Source organism: Poecile atricapillus, chromosome 9 (genome assembly GCF_030490865.1).
Source record: "Poecile atricapillus isolate bPoeAtr1 chromosome 9, bPoeAtr1.hap1, whole genome shotgun sequence".
Taxonomy (NCBI): domain Eukaryota; kingdom Metazoa; phylum Chordata; class Aves; order Passeriformes; family Paridae; genus Poecile; species Poecile atricapillus.
Genome location: NC_081257.1, coordinates 8,935,491 through 8,953,170, shown reverse-complemented (window position 1 = coordinate 8,953,170; position 17,680 = coordinate 8,935,491).

The following is a 17,680-nucleotide window of genomic DNA, read 5'->3' as shown; positions in this document are numbered from 1 at the left end:
CATGAACTCTTTGTCAAGGTGGTATCAAGGAACGTATTACTGAAAAATAGCTATTCCATAATCCTTGGGAAAGCTATTTAATAACTGCAATAACGCACTGAAATGTAATAACACACCCTATTGATCTGATTATCACCAGACAAACACACTCCTTGGCTGGCTGAATGTGCCAGGCATAATGCACACACTGCAAGGAATTTGGTCTGAGTGCTCTTTGTGACCATGTTACTTCAGAGGCTCTAATGGGATGAGTCTCCTTCAGTGATTGCCAAAATTACCTCCCTCTGGAACCTTTTGTGAGTAGCAACAACAGGAAAGCCTTGTATGAGCACCAGAACTGCCCCATTCAGGTTACCTTTCACTTCAAATAAATGCTGGCCAACAAACTACTTAAAATTCAAGCTGAACTACATCATGGTAGAGGACTGAATTTCTGGTTTGAGGATTTCTCATGCAGTAGTTAGGTAGGCAAAGTATTGTGGGATGGCAGAGCTGGAGGACCACCAAAGTGCACAGTGCAGAAGTTCCCACTAGAAACAGCCCAAGACAGGCAGGTAACTCATTCCTGCTGCAGAATCCTGCAGAGTCCTGCTCTCCACAGAGAGCTGGTGAAAGACAAGACCTTCAAGAAAGATCATGCTGATACAAATACTTTGTGGAGAGGAATCTTACACTGAGTGTGAACAAAAACTTTTACCTGACAAGTCTAGAGTCTGGTCTAGCCATATTCTTAACCCCACTGGCCAGGGGATGCCTGGTCTCAAGGAAGGAGTTTGGCTTAGTCCTCAAAGCAGACAGCTGTGTCAGCACAGAGTGATGTGTTTTGCTTTTAGAGCTACCAGTAAAGAAAGAAATATTTGTATTCTTGAAGATTGTGCCATCTCAGTGCTCAGGGACAATCCAGATATTGAGATGTACCAGGGAAGGAATGGGGACATCCACAATGCATCTGAATCTTGACAGCCGTGAGCTGTTCTGCTCACCAACCCCCTCAGGAAGGATTTACTAGAAGTGCAGAACACCTGAAGATGGGCAGTAATCACAGTTATGGAATGGCTTCTGCTTGTTAAATGACTTCAAGTAATTGAGCTGGGACTGCTAATGCTGGGGAGGATATGACTGCAGGGAGTTTGGTCACCCAGTGCACAGCTCAGCTGTGGAGCCTGTTGCTGAGCTGTTGCACACGCTAAATTGGATGTGAGCTCAAAGACAACTAGGCAAATTAATAGGAAAAAAAAATTCACTAGGCAAATAAGGACACTGACACCATCTCTGACTCAGGAAAGCAGAGCTGCAGCTATTTGGCCCAGGGAGAGTATTTCCAATGCCTCTGCATCCCTGTAATCCTCCCTGTGGACTCTGCTGTCAGTCTCCATTTGTGACAGGTACTGGTCTGGATGGGCTTTGTGTTACCTATTCTGTCTGGTTTTTTGTTCTCCCTGCAGCCTCCCTGCATAAAGGTCTACAGTCACATACTGAAATATGCCTTTACTCAGTTGCTTTACACCTGGGGAGTGGCAGAAAAACCCAGCCACCAGGGAGGAAACTTCCCCCAGGCCTCTTGGCTGTACATCAAAATGCTGATCCTCTTCCCTGCTCAAAAACCTGACATCCCAGAGCCATACCAGGGGCAGGCTGGTGTGTGCACCCACTTTCCCCAGAAGAGCCCAGCAGTGTCTGCTGCACCTGCTGGAACCCAGCATTGCAGCCCCGACAGAGAGCAGCATGTCTGAGCCCAGAAGAGGAGAGTGAGGTTCAGGCAGCTGCAGCATATGGGCTGATGTTCTGAATCTCTCCTACTAATTTGTACAGCAAACCTGCAATTTCTGTGGTAGCCATGGAAACTGAGGTACTGGAGCACAATGAAGCACATGTGTGAACGCTGTTGCCACCACTGAGTGTGCATCACTCAGCACTCCTCGACAGCAAGGGCAAACAGGATATCTGAGCAATCACAGGTTGGTTCTGGGCACTGGGTCTACACCAGGCTAAACAGGTACCAGACCACAGCAGCTCTTCTGCTGGGACCAGGGCGGGGGATACCTGCTGGAAAGCAAGGCCAGTGCCAAGGAAGACAACCCTGTCCACTCCAGAAGAAAAGAAAAATAAGGAACGGCTGGGATGAAATGCTCTCTGGTGAGTTGTACAAAAAAGATAGAAATCTGCCTCGTTTTGTCTGCCTTCACATTGCTAGTAAACTCAACACCCCTAAATGTTTGGGGTTTGATGGTTTCTCAGACAGTGAACTACAGAAGTCAATGGAGTCATGTCACCTGGAGTGACAAGCAAAAAATATGCCCCTGCTAATCCATTTTCTTGTGAAAAAAGCATCTAGAAGCTGGTGAGGGATCCTCACTCAATGTGCAGCATAAAGCCGTAAAGAACTGCAAACAAAGGAGGCTCATCCTATAAAATAAAAAAACCCTAAACATTATTTCCTTCAGAGAAGTTCTCTGCAGACCACTCTGTAGACCCTTTGCTTAACCACTGTTATTGAGGCCACTGTTATCATTCTGCCCAGACTCATGGGGTGTGTTGGTTTGAGTGGGCTGTGCTGCTTAGGATTTTAAATTTGCACAGATCAGGTCAGTCTGGCCAAAGGGATCTGAGGCAGAGCTGAAAATGGAGATGGTGACTTCTCAGAGTGGTTTACATCAAGGAACTTGAGCTGTACAGGCTGGATGTACAACAGGGAACAAACACTGACAACCCTTCAAACAAATTAGAGTAAAGCAGAAAAGCCCCAAACCTGTACTGTTTAAATACTGAGGCCATGTACAGGTAAGTGACAAAGGGGCTCAAAAATAGGGCAAAGCACAAAAGATTCCTTATAATTTCTAGCAGTTGCTTGGCTTGTACCTGCAGGCAAGCTGGCACAAATGTGTCTGACAGAGGGTGATGCAGGCTGAATTGCTGCTGGTTGGGCAGAGAGGGGAGCAGGGAGCCAGCTCGAGGGTCAGCCCAGCACAGGCAGCTGTGTTCAGCACTCCCGCCCCACAGCCTGCAGCACCTGCTCTCAAACACAGCAATTAAGACTTCTAATACGAAGAGGTTCTTAACATTCATCAGGTGAAAGCTGAGCACCGTGGTGAGGATGCCATGTCCTTGGCAAGGAACCCCTGCATCGTAACTCGTAATTAGGGACCCCTGAGTGTACCCTTTTAATGGGTACAAGCCTTGTTACCTACTCAAATCCTAAAGATCAAAACATAAGAAAGAAACTGCTATGTGCTCAGGTTTCATTTTCACCTTTGAAAAGGGAAGATCTCTGCCACCGCTGCCTGCCTGTAAAATCTAAATCCTAGAGTCTGGATGTGACATTTTTTTAAGCAGTATCACTGCCCTCTGTATTTGTCCTCTAGCCAATAGGTGTCTGTGCATTAACTGTACCTGGGTGTGAGGTGAGGATTGAGCAGAATGGGTTCCATTTCATGGGTATTTTTGTACTTTGGGCTCCCTAACTAGTTCACAGATACCTTACAGGGTATCAGCCTCACCAGCTGCCAGGTATCTGCAGCTTAAGAGAACAGACACTGTAATTTGGGATGCCAGATTTGCAAACACAACAGCTCTGTGGCTGGATGGTCTCTCCAGCCCAGCCTGGCGTGTTTGCTCCTGAAGGGGCCTGACTGGGGATTAATTTCACAGTCTTACAGAAGTGGTAAACTGGACACCAGGAGAGGAGGATGGATTACATGCATGAAATATCACAGTATTTCATATGGGATCCTCTAAGTCACGACAGACTCCTCCAAACAACTTGATTTCTGTCAATATTAATATTCCTAAACAATGTGCAATTTCAGAATTAAGCCAAGATGTAAATTTATAAATAAAAAATATTAAAAATAACTGAAGTATTGTCTATGTTCCAAATTCTGTTCACTTTACTTTTACCTTTCTCCCTCTCAAAACTCATTTAGCTGAACTTTTATGTCCCTGAGTACACTCTTCACAATTTTGGGAGGTTGAAGATTGTCCCATTTCCCTAGAAGCACTTTCCCCACAAGCCCCTGTTTCCTGCCTGGCATTTCCAGAGACATGTAATATTAAACCACAGCAGAGAGGAGCAAAGCATTGCCATGGGTTACAAAAGAGGCACTGAAATTGGATGAGCCAAACTCTAAGCTCTAAGCCAAAGGGACAAGGCTCTACAGGAAAAACTACAGTAAATATTCCCTGGCAATTGAGGAAGAAAAATGGGCATTTAGTTCACTGGTCACTGCAGAGAAGCAGAGGGAAGAATCACAGGTTAATTCTGCTCTGAACTTGAAAGGCACAGAAGGAAAAGAGATCACAGATCCCTTGTTAATCTTCTCCTTTACAGCTACAACATTGTGGGGCTGTGGCAGGAGGGATGTGCTTATTGATAGATAGCCAGGTTACTCAGAAGAGCAGTGGTGGGAGGGAAGTGCATGAAAACAAGCTCCTAATTGCTGTTCCTTTTCTGCTGAGGATCATGCAATGCTCATGGGCAAATTAAAGTTCAGATTTTTAGCAAATTCACAGCCCCATTGCAAGTGCCCCATAATTTCTAAAGTGGAATAAATAATTTCCAGTGAATAACTCAGCTGTATTCTGCCTATGAAGCTCACACAGATCACTGTCCTCAAATTATTCCTGGTCAATTAAACTTCACAAGTTCGACTTTACAAGCTGTGAATATTTGAAATTTGAGCTGCTGCTCAGGGGTGATATTGATTCTCTTCTCTCTTTGGTTGAGTGCACAAGCTTGTGTATGAACACTTACATTTAACAACTGAAAATTCATCTTTTGCAAATACACAGGTGCAACTGAAATTTGTTTCCTTCATAAAATTTGGCTACTAAAATTCAATTACTGAAGTTAGGGCTTAATTTGATGGTAGTTTTGTGTTACAGAAGCACCTAGAGTCAAGTCCAGCCAAGGTTAAGGTACTCTGGGTACTACTAAAGCAGTCTGTGTCTTGCAAATAAATGTCCTAGAGCCACATAAACATTTTAGAAATGGCAGTACCTTTATACACCAAAGAAATCTCAGAAATTTGGGGTAGTTGCATTTTTTCATGTATTTTATGGCTGCTGAATAGTCACAGAACAATTTTGCATACCTTGGGAGACTAATAAATTACAGCATACGACACAAACTCTCTACACAAAAGTCTGTTACACAGTTTTCAGTAGTAATTCAACCCTCTGCTTAAGCAATCTCAGCCTTCACAAATGAGAACAATATTTTGTTATTTTAGGTAACCAGTCAGGCATTTTTAACAGAAAATATAAGCTCAAACAAACTGCAGTTGACCAGACCGAGATCCTCAATGATTACTTTTGTAGGGAGGCTGCAAAAGTGAGAAGCAGATTAGGTAAGGAAGACAGGAAAGCAGCCCCTGTGGCACCAGCAGTACCTGGCTCAGCACGAGGATGTTCTGGACTTGTGGCCAGCAGGTTGGACCTGCAGCACCTCGGGAAACCACGGAGCGGGCACAAGGCCAGGGGAGCAGCTCAGCAGGGATTTCTTTCTGGAAGACACTAAAACACGGCTCCTGTTCCATCTCTGGCTGTCTCAGTCAAAGGCAGGAGGTTTGCAGGGTCCCCCCTGGGTTCTCTGGAAGAAGGGTCCCCCTCTGGCACCAGGGTAGGGAGGCAGATGCAGCCAGGAGTGATGAGCAGTCCACAGTCCATGCTGTCACTCCTTTGTTACCACTGGAGTTCTCCTCAGACTGGAAGTTTCTGGGTTTGGAGACAAATTTGCAAATGGCATTATGTACAATGGGCATGTAAGGTGCAGACCTTTCATGCTTTCTTTGTTATATGCTTTCTCTAAACACAAAGCTTTAGTCTTTGTAAACCCCACCTTGTTTATTGAGAATTAAGAGTTTTTGAGTTACAGAATGCAGCTGCTTCTGTCCTCAGCTTTCTAATGCCCTCAGAAATTTGCCACTTGGATAGACTGCTTAATATGGACAGTTTATAAGCCTAAAAATGTGATTTTGAGAGGGACAAACACTGAGTTTTGGACAAAGAAATTGAGTTTGAAGAGTGTGAAATGATTGTATTTTCTTTATTTAGGTTCCTTCTCTAGATGGTGAATGGAAGAGGCAAACAGGCCTGGAGGTACACTAGGAAAGAGATCTCTTTAAACAACAGGGCTTTTTTTGCTTGCTCAGGTGACAGTTCAGTCATCAAGCACTTGGTTTTGGCAAGAGTGACATTTTAGAGCACTGAGACCTGACTCATTGGGGAAAGAAAGCAAGAAGGAATCCAGTGATGCACACAGGATACAGGATATGGCTGTAGTAACTGAACTGAGCCCCAGTCAGGCCCTGCAGAAGGGGACTCCAGCCGTGCTGTGCCTCTCTCCTGCTCCCCAGTGCCCACCTGATGGGACCTGTCCTCACCCAGCCCCACGGCCCTGCTCCCATCTCTTCTGATTAAATTCACCAGGTAGCCAAAACTCTTCTGCCCTTTGGAAGTTATTGCCTCCCAATAACCTAATACAAGAAACATCTGGCAACCTTTAGAAGTTCATATATGTCCTGACTGATTTACTGCATGAAGGGAAAAGGATCAGGACTGGGAGACAGAAGGAAATAAATACATGGATCAAACTTGACAACTGAAAGCTCTGCTATTAGCACCTTGTCTGAGCAGCTCTGGTGGCTCTAAATTAATAAGATTATTATAAATTTTGTATTCATTAGCATCTCCTCTCTCTTTTTCTCCAAGCTACATAGGCCACTGCTCAGCACTCCTTGGCTGATATACAAACACTAAGCAGCTCCTTCACTGTACAAAACCATCCAGGTGCATTTAATGCCAGATCCAAATTTCTGGATCCTGGCCTCTGCAGTGATTGAGAACAAGTTTATGGGAATGGTAGCCCTATTACAAAGGAGACAGCAGCTCAGAAGTGCTCCCTCCACCTGATCTGGAGGGTGAGCCCCTGACAGTGCAGCTGCAAAGGAGATTTCTGCAGAAAAAGGCTTTCTGCTGCTGTTTGAGAGCTGGATTAGGAACCACTAAGCCATACAATCCTGCGTGCACACACCTCTGCTGGAAATACAGGCTGACTTTCAAATACAAGGTTCTGTAGTTAGTGAAACCCTCTGCCTTTACCTCCTAACTTATTTTAATTATTTTTAATAGATGCTAGTAAGGGAAGCTTTACCAACAATTTGGACCTTTAGTATTTTATAATTTTTCCCTAAATTCACTTATTATTTAGATTCCCTCAGCCCTGCAGTTACCATACACTCTGGCAGTCCAAAAAACCTTGCACAGGTTCCCACAAATGTGTTTTTTGTGATGTTTCCCCCTCCTCTGTCATGATACTGCAGGTGCTCAGCTTTTAAATATTTTCCCTGTTTGGTCTAGGAGTTGTCAAGCTAACCTCATGACTACTTCATCCTTACTTGTTTATTTTTTAGTTTCTCACTTGAATGGGAAGCTTTTGCACTTACCAATGCAAGGAATAAAGATAGGAAAAGTAGTTATACTTGAATTTAAAAAAATATCATAGTACATTGCCTGCAGTGGAGCTGCTGTTTGAACATAGCAGGGTTTGCAAAGCTGGGTGCCAAGATGCCAGCAGGCATCTTCACACCTGAGCAGGAAAATGCTTTACTCAGAGATTCTCAGCTAAATTCCCAGCTTGAAGGACTTTTTTCCCTCTTGAATACAAGTAGAGCCTTCTAGTCTGCACTGTAGCAGATTTGTAGTCATCAGGATTAAAATATTCCTGGATTTTTTCCTAATTCATAAGCAGATTTTTTTTTTCCTAATGTGAGGAACAAATAAAGCTGATAATACACATTCTCTAAACCACAGCAACAGAGCATTGGAAATAATCTGTGCAGCAATAAGGTACAAGAGCAGTGGCTTTGCTGTGTTCATAGGTGAACTGTTCTGATGTGTGGTAGAGATTCAGTTAAGAGAAAGCCTGACCTGGCATGAGCTAAGTAGAGCTCACATATCTCAGAAATTGAAATCAAATCCTATTTTTGTACAAAAGAGTAATTAACTTCTGGTACCTGCCTTTTCAAATCAGAGTTTGGAACCCCTGTGGGCCCAATTTTAAAGCGCTGAGCAACAGCCCATGGAAAAATCACTTCATTATGTCATAGGTTGGGAACTTCAGAGATATTTTGAAGAAGCTAATCAATAAAGATATACCAGCCATTAGACCAAGAAGACATTATTCTAGCTGAGACATCAGCTTATGTCTTTCTCCCCATGAAGAGTTAGCAATTTTATTTAAGTGCATCATGAAGAGAGAGATTCTGTGACTGGAAGAAACAGGGTTGGATTTTGTTACTCTGGGATAAATCTAAGAGGAGCTCCTCTCAATTCACCAAATAAACTTTATCCAGAGATTAATAATGAAACAGGAGATGTGGCAGATGGTGGTGCTCATGGAGTAACATGGTCCTATTTACATTTTCTCCCACTAAAAGGAGTCATTCAATGGTTTTAAAAAAGAAGGGTCCTGGCAATGGATTTGGAAACTTCTTAGAATAATCCATTTAATACAGGAGATACAGAAGAATTATTTCCAAACTGGGATTTGACATTTACACTAGCAAGAGTAATATCTCTAATAGTACTGGGGAGTTTGAAGACACAAAATCTGTTAATATTTCCATTTCAGTACACAAACTTGTCATCAACTGAGGGTAAAGAAATCATACCACACTTAATTAAACAAATTAGGGAAAGGGTACAAGTGGAAAGAGAAAAGGGGAGGGGACAGGGAATGAATCATTCTTCTTTTCCCTGAGCCCATCCATCACTGGTTGCAGTTAGCAACAAAAAATCAAATTAGTTGCACCAGTGGTCTGTTCAGACCTGACAATTTCTGTATTTCTAGTTTAAATTAGAGTAGAATCAATGGGAGTTTTACAAAGATAAGTTAAAGGCAAAGCTTACAAGGCACAGTGTTCAATCTGCTTGGCAAGACAAGGTTTAGCCTTACAGGAGTCATTAAGGTTAATGCAATCTATACTGATGTGACGGGGAGATGCTCCATTTTCATTACACCAGAAAGCAGCTCTGATTCACTGTGCTTAGAGCTAATTGACAGTTTCCAAATCACATGGCAGTAATTGTTTACAGTTGTAGGAAGGGAGTATATTGTTTTCACTCCTGGTTTACTTGATACATTTATCCACTTAATCCCTCTCACTTAATTTTCTTTGATAGGTGGAAATAAAAAATAATTTAATTGTAGTATCCTTTGACACTTTCTTTTCAGCTAGGAAACTGGTTTGCTTTTCAACCAGGAATTCAGATCAGGGGAAGAGCTTGAACACAGCTGCCTCTTCCTTCTGAGAATGATCAGCCAGCTCACCCAGCCCTTTGATTCAGCTTGTACAAATCAAAAGCATCTTCAGAAAGCTGAAAGATGCATTCAGAGTGCCACAAGCTTTCTTACTAACAAAACCACAGTGCACACTCAGCCTCCTGCACATCTGAGTCATCTCCTCTACCTCCTCGTCCTGCTCTTCAGACCCTGCTTACAGCAGCCTCTGGTTTGCTGCCATCACCGCTCTCCTGGAGGATGTCTGCTGCCGTATCGCTGTGCTTTAAAGACTCTGTACACACAGAAGAACCCGTTCAGAGCAGCTCTTCAAGCAAGGACGGGCTGATGGGGCACTTGGAGGAGGTGGTGGGTGAGAAGCAGCAGGCAGAGGCCGGGCCAAGGTTGGTGGGAGAGGAGCCCACGAGCGAGCGCGGCTGCCATGGCTGAGGGCCGGGCTCACAGCAGGGCCTTGGCCCATCGCTCCTCACGCTGGCAGGGCAGCAGCTCCAGGAGAACACGGGGCAGTGCTGCTCAGCAGGTCTCTAACAAACTTCAAACCCCAGCAGTCTGAAACCACTCTCCTCAGAATTACTCTCCTTCAAGCCCCCCAGCTTCTGCCAGGCTCAGGCAGGACATTTTGCAGCACGAGCCCAGGAATGCTTCCAGGGGCCTGTGCCCTTCATGGCCTGTGCCCTTCATGGCCTGTGCCTTTCATGGTCTGTGCCCTTCATGGCCTGTGCCCTTCATGGCCTGTGCCCTTCATGGCCTGTGCTGTCCCACCCAGGAGCAGCCAGAGCTGGCTCTGTGAGTGCCCTGCTCCCCAGGGACCTGCACATCCTGCTGAGCCCTCTCCTGCTGCGGATTGCCCCCTCAGCCTGCTCTGCTCCGGGGGCTTCCACAGGGACACACACCCAACAAAGGGAGCACAGGGCAGCCCTTCACCTCCAGGAAAAGTGGTCAGGTCATTACAGAAATAAAAGACAGGAAAAAAAAAGAAAGGACGGGAAGAAAGGAAGAAAAAAAATCTATTTATACAGTAATAGCTCACAAGGCCTGGGTGACAGGGAAATAAGACTGGCAAGGCTGTGGTAGGTATGTGAACATCCCTAATACAGAAGGGAACTTTAAAAAATACATAGGTGTTACCATCTATAAAGTCTACATTTATTCATCTAGTACAAAATCAAGATCCCCCCTGAAATACAATGAATTCTGCATGAACTAAATAAAGAGTAAACATGTTGTAAGCTCCATGAGTAACCTTGATTGCTTCATGGTATGTAAAAGTGACCATTCTGATACTTGATGTCTTTTATAAACTTCAAAATAAATTCAGGAAATTTCTGCTATTGAGGATGGCACCATGTGATGTTACCTCTGCTGAATCAGGTATTTCATGCTGTAATAAATCCTTTCCAGAGTCAACTGTGTCTAAATTGAAAAACAAAGGTGTAAAATCAAGTGCATACAGTTATGTCTGTTAGGTACTACCTCTATGTCCAGGGTGAAATATGAAGAAAACAGGAAATTGTCAGATACTGGAAGTTAAAAGATGAACATGGTACCAGGGCCCAGGCAGCAAATACAGCGAGAGCTGCTAAAGGTGATTAGTTTGGGTGGAGATATTAGACTCAATTCTACCGAAAAAGGCAGCCCAGAAGGTGTTCCAGTAGTGTCTGTGATAGCAGTGAAGCAGTTAAGAGAAGCAGTGCTGAAGAACAAAGTTAATTCTGCTTCTAAATCTGTGAGTTAAGGTGTTGTCTGTTTGCACAAGAGGTCTCTGAAGCATCTGTACACACTTCTTCCAGCTACCGCTTTATGAATCCTGCAATTTTCTCTCCACATGAAGCTGCAAACCTCTAACAGTAATTCACTGTCTTTCCCTGCGTGTGCGAGTTCAGCAACTTCTCCTCTCTTAGGCTGAGTGATGGGATTTGCCAGTGAAATTCAGCACAGAATTGCTTCTTCCAAACACAGGCATTTTCAGACTGTTTTAAAGCAGTAATGGAGATGGTAGTTGGCCCAAGTCATTTCAGGACTCTACAAAATCAGTATCTTGTGGCCACATTCCCACAGCTGCAGTTTGAATATATGTCCCTCTCCAAGGCTGTCCTTTAACATTGTCTGTTGTTTTAGGATCCCTGAATCAATGAGTCCTTCAGAAGGCTCTAATGTATGTAACTTTTAAAAATGTAGACTCATTCAGTTTCAGTGCCCAGGACTGACAATAGCTTCCTTCCTCTGACTATGGTTCTCACACAGTCTTTTATCTGACTCACTTAGCAAAGAACAGGGTGATTAAACACATCCTCTGCATCTCCCACAACATCACATCTCTCAGCTCACATTACCCAGTCAGGCATTATTATGCTGCCCTGAGCAGGTAGTACTGAAAGGTATTTCACACTCTCAGGTGGCTTCTTTTTTCATATAAAGTTTTATTGTTATGTAAATGGAGTATTTGTTTTCCCTTCCCTAACACATTTTCCTTCCTGCTCGAATTTAGTTGAGTTCTGCCAATTTTATTTGTGGCTGGTTTTAGAATGCTGAAATATCTGGTATCTGTCAGCAAAATTCCCACTGGTTTCAGAAATCATTCTTTTGTCTGGTTGAAATGGTGTTGTTGGGTCATTGGCTGGACTCAATGATCTCAGAGGTCTTTTCCAGCCTAATTGATTCTGTGATTTCTGTGAGCTTTCAATCAGTGCTGTTCTCTGCTTTCCTAAGGTTCCAGGTAAAAGCTGTACATTTACAGAAGCTTTTGGGGTCTTTGATACTGTCCTACACTAAAATACAGCCATCTGGTGGCAGTTAGACCTGTCAATAATTACTGGAGCTGAGTGAAATGGGAAGATGTAAACTGAGGTTTGTAACCACCTCCTCTGTCACAGCAAAGCAACACGAGTGGCAGTGCCCTCCTGACAGGAATTAGCTGTTTTGCTTGGTTTCATAGCTGGCTGAGCCCCAGGTTCTGCTCCCAGAGCTGCAGAGGGCTCCCCAACAGGATGGATCCCCACAGGAGCAGTTCCAGATGTGCTAACACAGCTGTTTGCAAGTGCTGGAGCTTTGGAAGTGCTGCACACAGGAGAGGAAAACTGGAATTCAGATTCTTCTCATGGGTACACTCACCATGGCTCTCCCAGTCACCAGCAGGGCTAACCTGAGTGTCCTAATTTCAGATGGAAGGTCCAAATCATGATTTTTTTTAAACTGTAAACACAGCTTTGACCTATCTGCTCAAAGACTGATTAAAATTTAAAAACAAGCCGTGGCCAGACTCCTCACCTTTACTGGAGTGATTCTGTCAGGGGTTAAACAAACCTGCTGGAAAGGGAAATAATGCAGATTTTCATACTGTTTTTCCAGCTACTCAGGGGTTTGCTGGAGCTGTCCAATGCCCAGATACAAACAAGAGGCTTTGCATGGTTCATATTCTCCCCCAATGACTTTTCTCTCTCAGGCCCAAGATTTGTTAATCCTGTGTTGCTCAACACATGTGTGAGATCTGCAGTGGCTGCTGAGCATTTCAGCAGCTCATTCTCCTCCCAAACCATGTAAAGCTTTCCAAGCTTGAGCAATTTTCAAAATTCATCTCAGGTCTGGCTGAACACAATGTGTCACATTTTCATTCTGACACAGCAGATGCCTGCCCCTGCTACACCACCAGATGAAACTGCTTTTCTGAGTAGAGTTTCACTCTGCATTTCCACAGGTGGAGACCCAAGGAGATTCTTACAGGGCAAATAAGTAAGTTAAGAGTCTACAGGGTGCCTCTGTTGGGTTTTGCACAGCCCCAGCCGGCCCTGATGTTTAATGTTTTCACTGTCATCACCGAAAAGAACTTGTGCTGCAAATTACAGCTAATCCAGTGCAAATGCAGAGTACGTGTGTGGATCATCTCTCATGTCTGTAAACAAAATACAGACTGCAGGGACTTCTGTAACCTTGGGCAAAAAATGTGAGCATGAAATGATGCACCTGCCTTTGAGAAGGCCTTGTTGGCAATGGCCATGATCTAACTCAGCAATCTGAATTGGGCACTGTGAGCACTGTCTACATGTGGGAAAGAGCAAAACTCCTTTGTTGTGTGAAGCTCTTCCATAAATCCTCTTCGATTCCATCCTCTGGGAAGGGAGTACCTCTAAGACAATTTGCTTACACTGCTCTGTCAGCAAGACTCTCAGTGTGGTTATGGAAATTTCAACTTTCAATCAATAAAATAGGAGTCAGACCTGCTTATCTTTGGAAAAGAAGGAACTAAAAAGAAAATCCTACCATACTCAAGTAAATAAAGGTATTTGTCTTGGATCTCATGTAAATGCCAGCAGCAACAACAAATGGGCACAGAAATATGGGAGGTGAGCATTTTTATAATTTCTTAAGCTATTTCTAATACACTGATACTTTTGTTGACAACTTCTTTAACGGGCTGAGAAAAAAAATGACTAAAACCCCACAGTGATAGCTGAGACACCAGTGTTGGCACAATTTGGCTGGTGAAGCTTGCAAGGATACATCATGCATCTAACACAGGGTCTGAAATCCTTCCTGTGCACGTGGGGAAATTCTTTGGGGCTTTCTCCCAGCACAGCTCATCTGTGCAGCTTCAAAACACAGGAAGCAGTGACTCAAACTGGCACCACTTTTAGAGAGAAAGATGTATGTACTGAAAAGATAATCAGAGAATCAGTATGAAAACTACTCCTGTAAGATTTTGAATCAATTATATCTACCCTTTTCCTCCAATCATGCTGGCCTTTATTTAAAACTCTTTCTCCTCAGAAAGTACAGCTTCCACAAAAGAGAAATACTTACCTTTCCCTGTATGCACCTTCCAAAATGCATTACACTGATTAATAACGGGCCATTTGCCCCTCTAACTATGCAAAGAGCAATTTTATAGTAATTTTAAGACTAAAAGATAAGTTTTGGAAAAAACCTGGAGTCTTTATACCAAATTCTGCAACAAACCCTTCTGTGTATTTAGTGCTATGTCTTGAACAGATCATCTAAACCTGAAAATGCAGGTAACTGGAGAATCTTCTCAGCCTGGAAAGCAGCAACCACACTCTTGGAAGGCTCAGCTTCCTGCATGGTGGGACTTACATCAGCTTTGCTTGGGTTCCCTGATGAGCTCCAGTCAGGCAGGTCCCATGAGTGATGGTTATTGTTTTGTTCCTGTTTCAAGGCTGGTTGAGATTTTTAAAACAAAACAATAATGTAGAAGACACATTTATATGCAAATACTCGCATTCATATATAGATTTACATGTTTGTACAAAAGCAGTTGTTTCCTGCATGAAATCAAAACCTTGTAAACAGATATTGAATATTATCATAAGGAGAAATGCTTCAAAAGAAGGCTTACAAATACAGATGATCTCAGTTTAAATTTATATTCAACACCTAAGAGATGTTATTTTTTGGGTGGTGGTGAAAAAGAAATTCCATCTCCTTTAAACAAAAGGCTTAAACCACTCCTCACCAGAAAACCTGCACTAAAAAACATTCAGTCTGAATATTTTTAAACCCAAACTCTTTCATTTTGACCCTCCCTACCTAAGTGATACGTAATTCCTGTGGATTAATAGCCACCATAAATGAAAGAGTACCATATAGGTCTGCAGGGAGCTAATGCTCCAGATGTACTTTTTTTCCCTGTCCTCTGTAGCCCTCTCTGCTTTGAACATGGATTTTGTTATTGCTCTGTGAGCCTGTGGCACCAAAGCATTGCTGTACACTTGTTCTCTGAGCTCGGCGTGGCCACGCTGATTATATTAAACCTCTTACAATTTACAAAGTGTTTGGACTCATTTGGTCTATCCATTTCTGCTGCCCAACAAAAGAACTGAAGAGAATGAATCAATTTTTAAAACAAATAGGACTTGACAGCAGAGACACAGATTTTTGTGAATGGCAAAAGGTGCCTAATTAAGAGCTCTAGGGATGATGAGCCTTTCATTTCTCTAATGAAAAGGAGCTCTGTAGCTTCCAAGTGTTATCCAGCTCCAGCAGAATGGATCTCTTCTCCAGGGAGAAAAAGACAATTAATTTTTCATTTTCACTTAGTTACTGTTACTCATTTTGCCTTCTGTGTGAAACTTGGGTCAAAGCGTTCAGGTGACAGTAATTTCCAAATGCTCAAAGATACCTGGAACGGATGTTTTCAATTTCCAGGTAGCACAGAGTGACAATTCTAAAATAAAACTTGCTCACCATGTCCCCTACCAACTTGCCTTAAATACCTGGTATTTTTCTCAGAAAAAGGCAAAAGATCCCAGTGCTTTACTGTGTGTGTTGCAGGCATAATGGCAACATCAGGGCTGGATATAAATAAACCTGATTAGCCAAGCACACTGCTTTCCCTGCTCTCTTTCATAATAAAAATATACAGAACATAAAATAAAAGTTAATAGGCAGGGTTGCATCAACTCGTGCACAGTGAAGAAACCAGCAAGGAGGTGGCTCCAGCCAACAACAAAGCTTGCTCTGAACAGGGCAGCTCACTGAATGTCCTCCAAGGGGAAAGGACAGGGTGTTTCCACATTTGATTATTCCTTGTAGGATTAAACTGGGCTTGCTTAATCCTCACCCACAGCGCGCCTCGTGTCTGCCTACAAAGGCCATTTGAGTCATTTAGAGGATGCTAAAACTGAAGAAAGAGTCCTTAAAGAAGCAGTTTTACTTGTTTTGTTTTGTGGGGTTTTGTTTTGTTCTGTTTTTCATATAAAGAAATTGGCCCCTGTGTAAAGAGGGGAGGGCTTGGGGCTGCTCTGGCCCACAGTCCCAGTCCTGGGCAGCTGCAATTACTGTGTTTGTGGGGGGCTCGGGGAAGGAGCCAGGAAGAATCCAAACTGCTGAGTTTCCACTGTCTTTGCAGCACTTAAACTTTCTGGAAATTGCAATAACACCAGCATCCAAATCGAGCCCGTGGTCTGCAGAAAGAATTTTATTGCACTGTTTCTTGAGCAGTAGAACCCTGGGGGCAATATTATTTACAGTCTCTGGATGAGGCTGGACTGCTTTTTAGCCCAAGAGAGCACTTTGATGTGCCTTCCTCAGGTTATTCATACCCTTTTCACAGAGGTTGCTCTTTAACCCTCCATTATTCCTTGTGATACTGTTGTCTCAATAATTTCTCTCTGAAATGAGATTAATGCATAATAGCAGGACCCCCCCTTGTGTCCTGAAGGTTCCTTGGCATCAGTGAGGTGCCTCTGGCACTGTTTCCCCAGGAACATCTGTGCAGGAACCCACAGCAGCACCTCCAGTGTGGCTGCACCCAGGCTGAACCAGATGCAGCCGAGGAAACCAGGAGCAGAGTTAAAAATGCTTTTATTCCTCAGAAAAGCCATGATTTAGTGACAATCTGGGACAAGTCTCAGGTCTTTAGCAACATCTGAGTTTGACCTGCCCACAGGGAACAGACCTTGTTCTGGTGTGGAGTAATTCCTTGTGAAAAATCATCCCAAAGAGCCTGGTGTCCAGAATGGCAGCAAGCAGCCAGCCTCAGGCAGGGGGCAAACATCTGCCTGATGCAGAATATTTGTGTGCTGTGGACACACCAGCCCATGCAGGGGATACCACTGGGCATTTTGTCCCCTGTAGCCATAGGAAAGTTGCCTGCCAGCAAAACCATCTCCTACACCTCTACAGGCAGCAGGGAACCTGGGGTGGTCAGCACAGACCATGCTTGTGCTTTCAGTCTGACCTTATGACCCAAGAGAGAAACACCTCGGTTGTGCCTAACATTGAGAAGCAAAGGATAAAAGCAAGTGGCAGAAAAAACCTTTCCCCTCTATTTAGGCAGGACAGCTGCTGGGGCTGCAAACCCGAGCACAGAGAGGCTACAAATGGGAGCTCAGAGAGAGTCTGTGCACAATGATGGATGCTCTGCATCCAAATAGGCACAGAATGGCGACTTGCAGACGACAACACTCTCATCTCAGAGCCCAGGTCATAGAAAACAGAGCATAGCTCTGTACCCACCTACTTATAAAATATTAGAGCTAATGAACTTAAACAAAGCATCTTGTTTTTCCTGGCAAACAAAAAGGAAAGTCATTTTACCTAAAGTGGCTTAAGTGAAACATGAGGAACTGCTGCCAGCAATCCAATTTAGGACTTTGCTTTTCTCTTTCAGTTCATAACCTTTTGAATGTACCCACTCACTGAGGATGACTTTCTGCTGAGTGTTTATTGCACCAGCAATCTTTAAAGCTCAGTGGGGATAGTTTCTTCCCATTTTCTCCAAGACAAAAATGATCAGATGGGTGAATATTTTATAAAAAGGAAAAGGACAGACAGGTGTGCTTACTCAGCTAGATACCCACTCTCTAATCTGAGCCATCACACACACACACACACCATTGTTAGCAAAAATTAAAGACAAAGGAACCT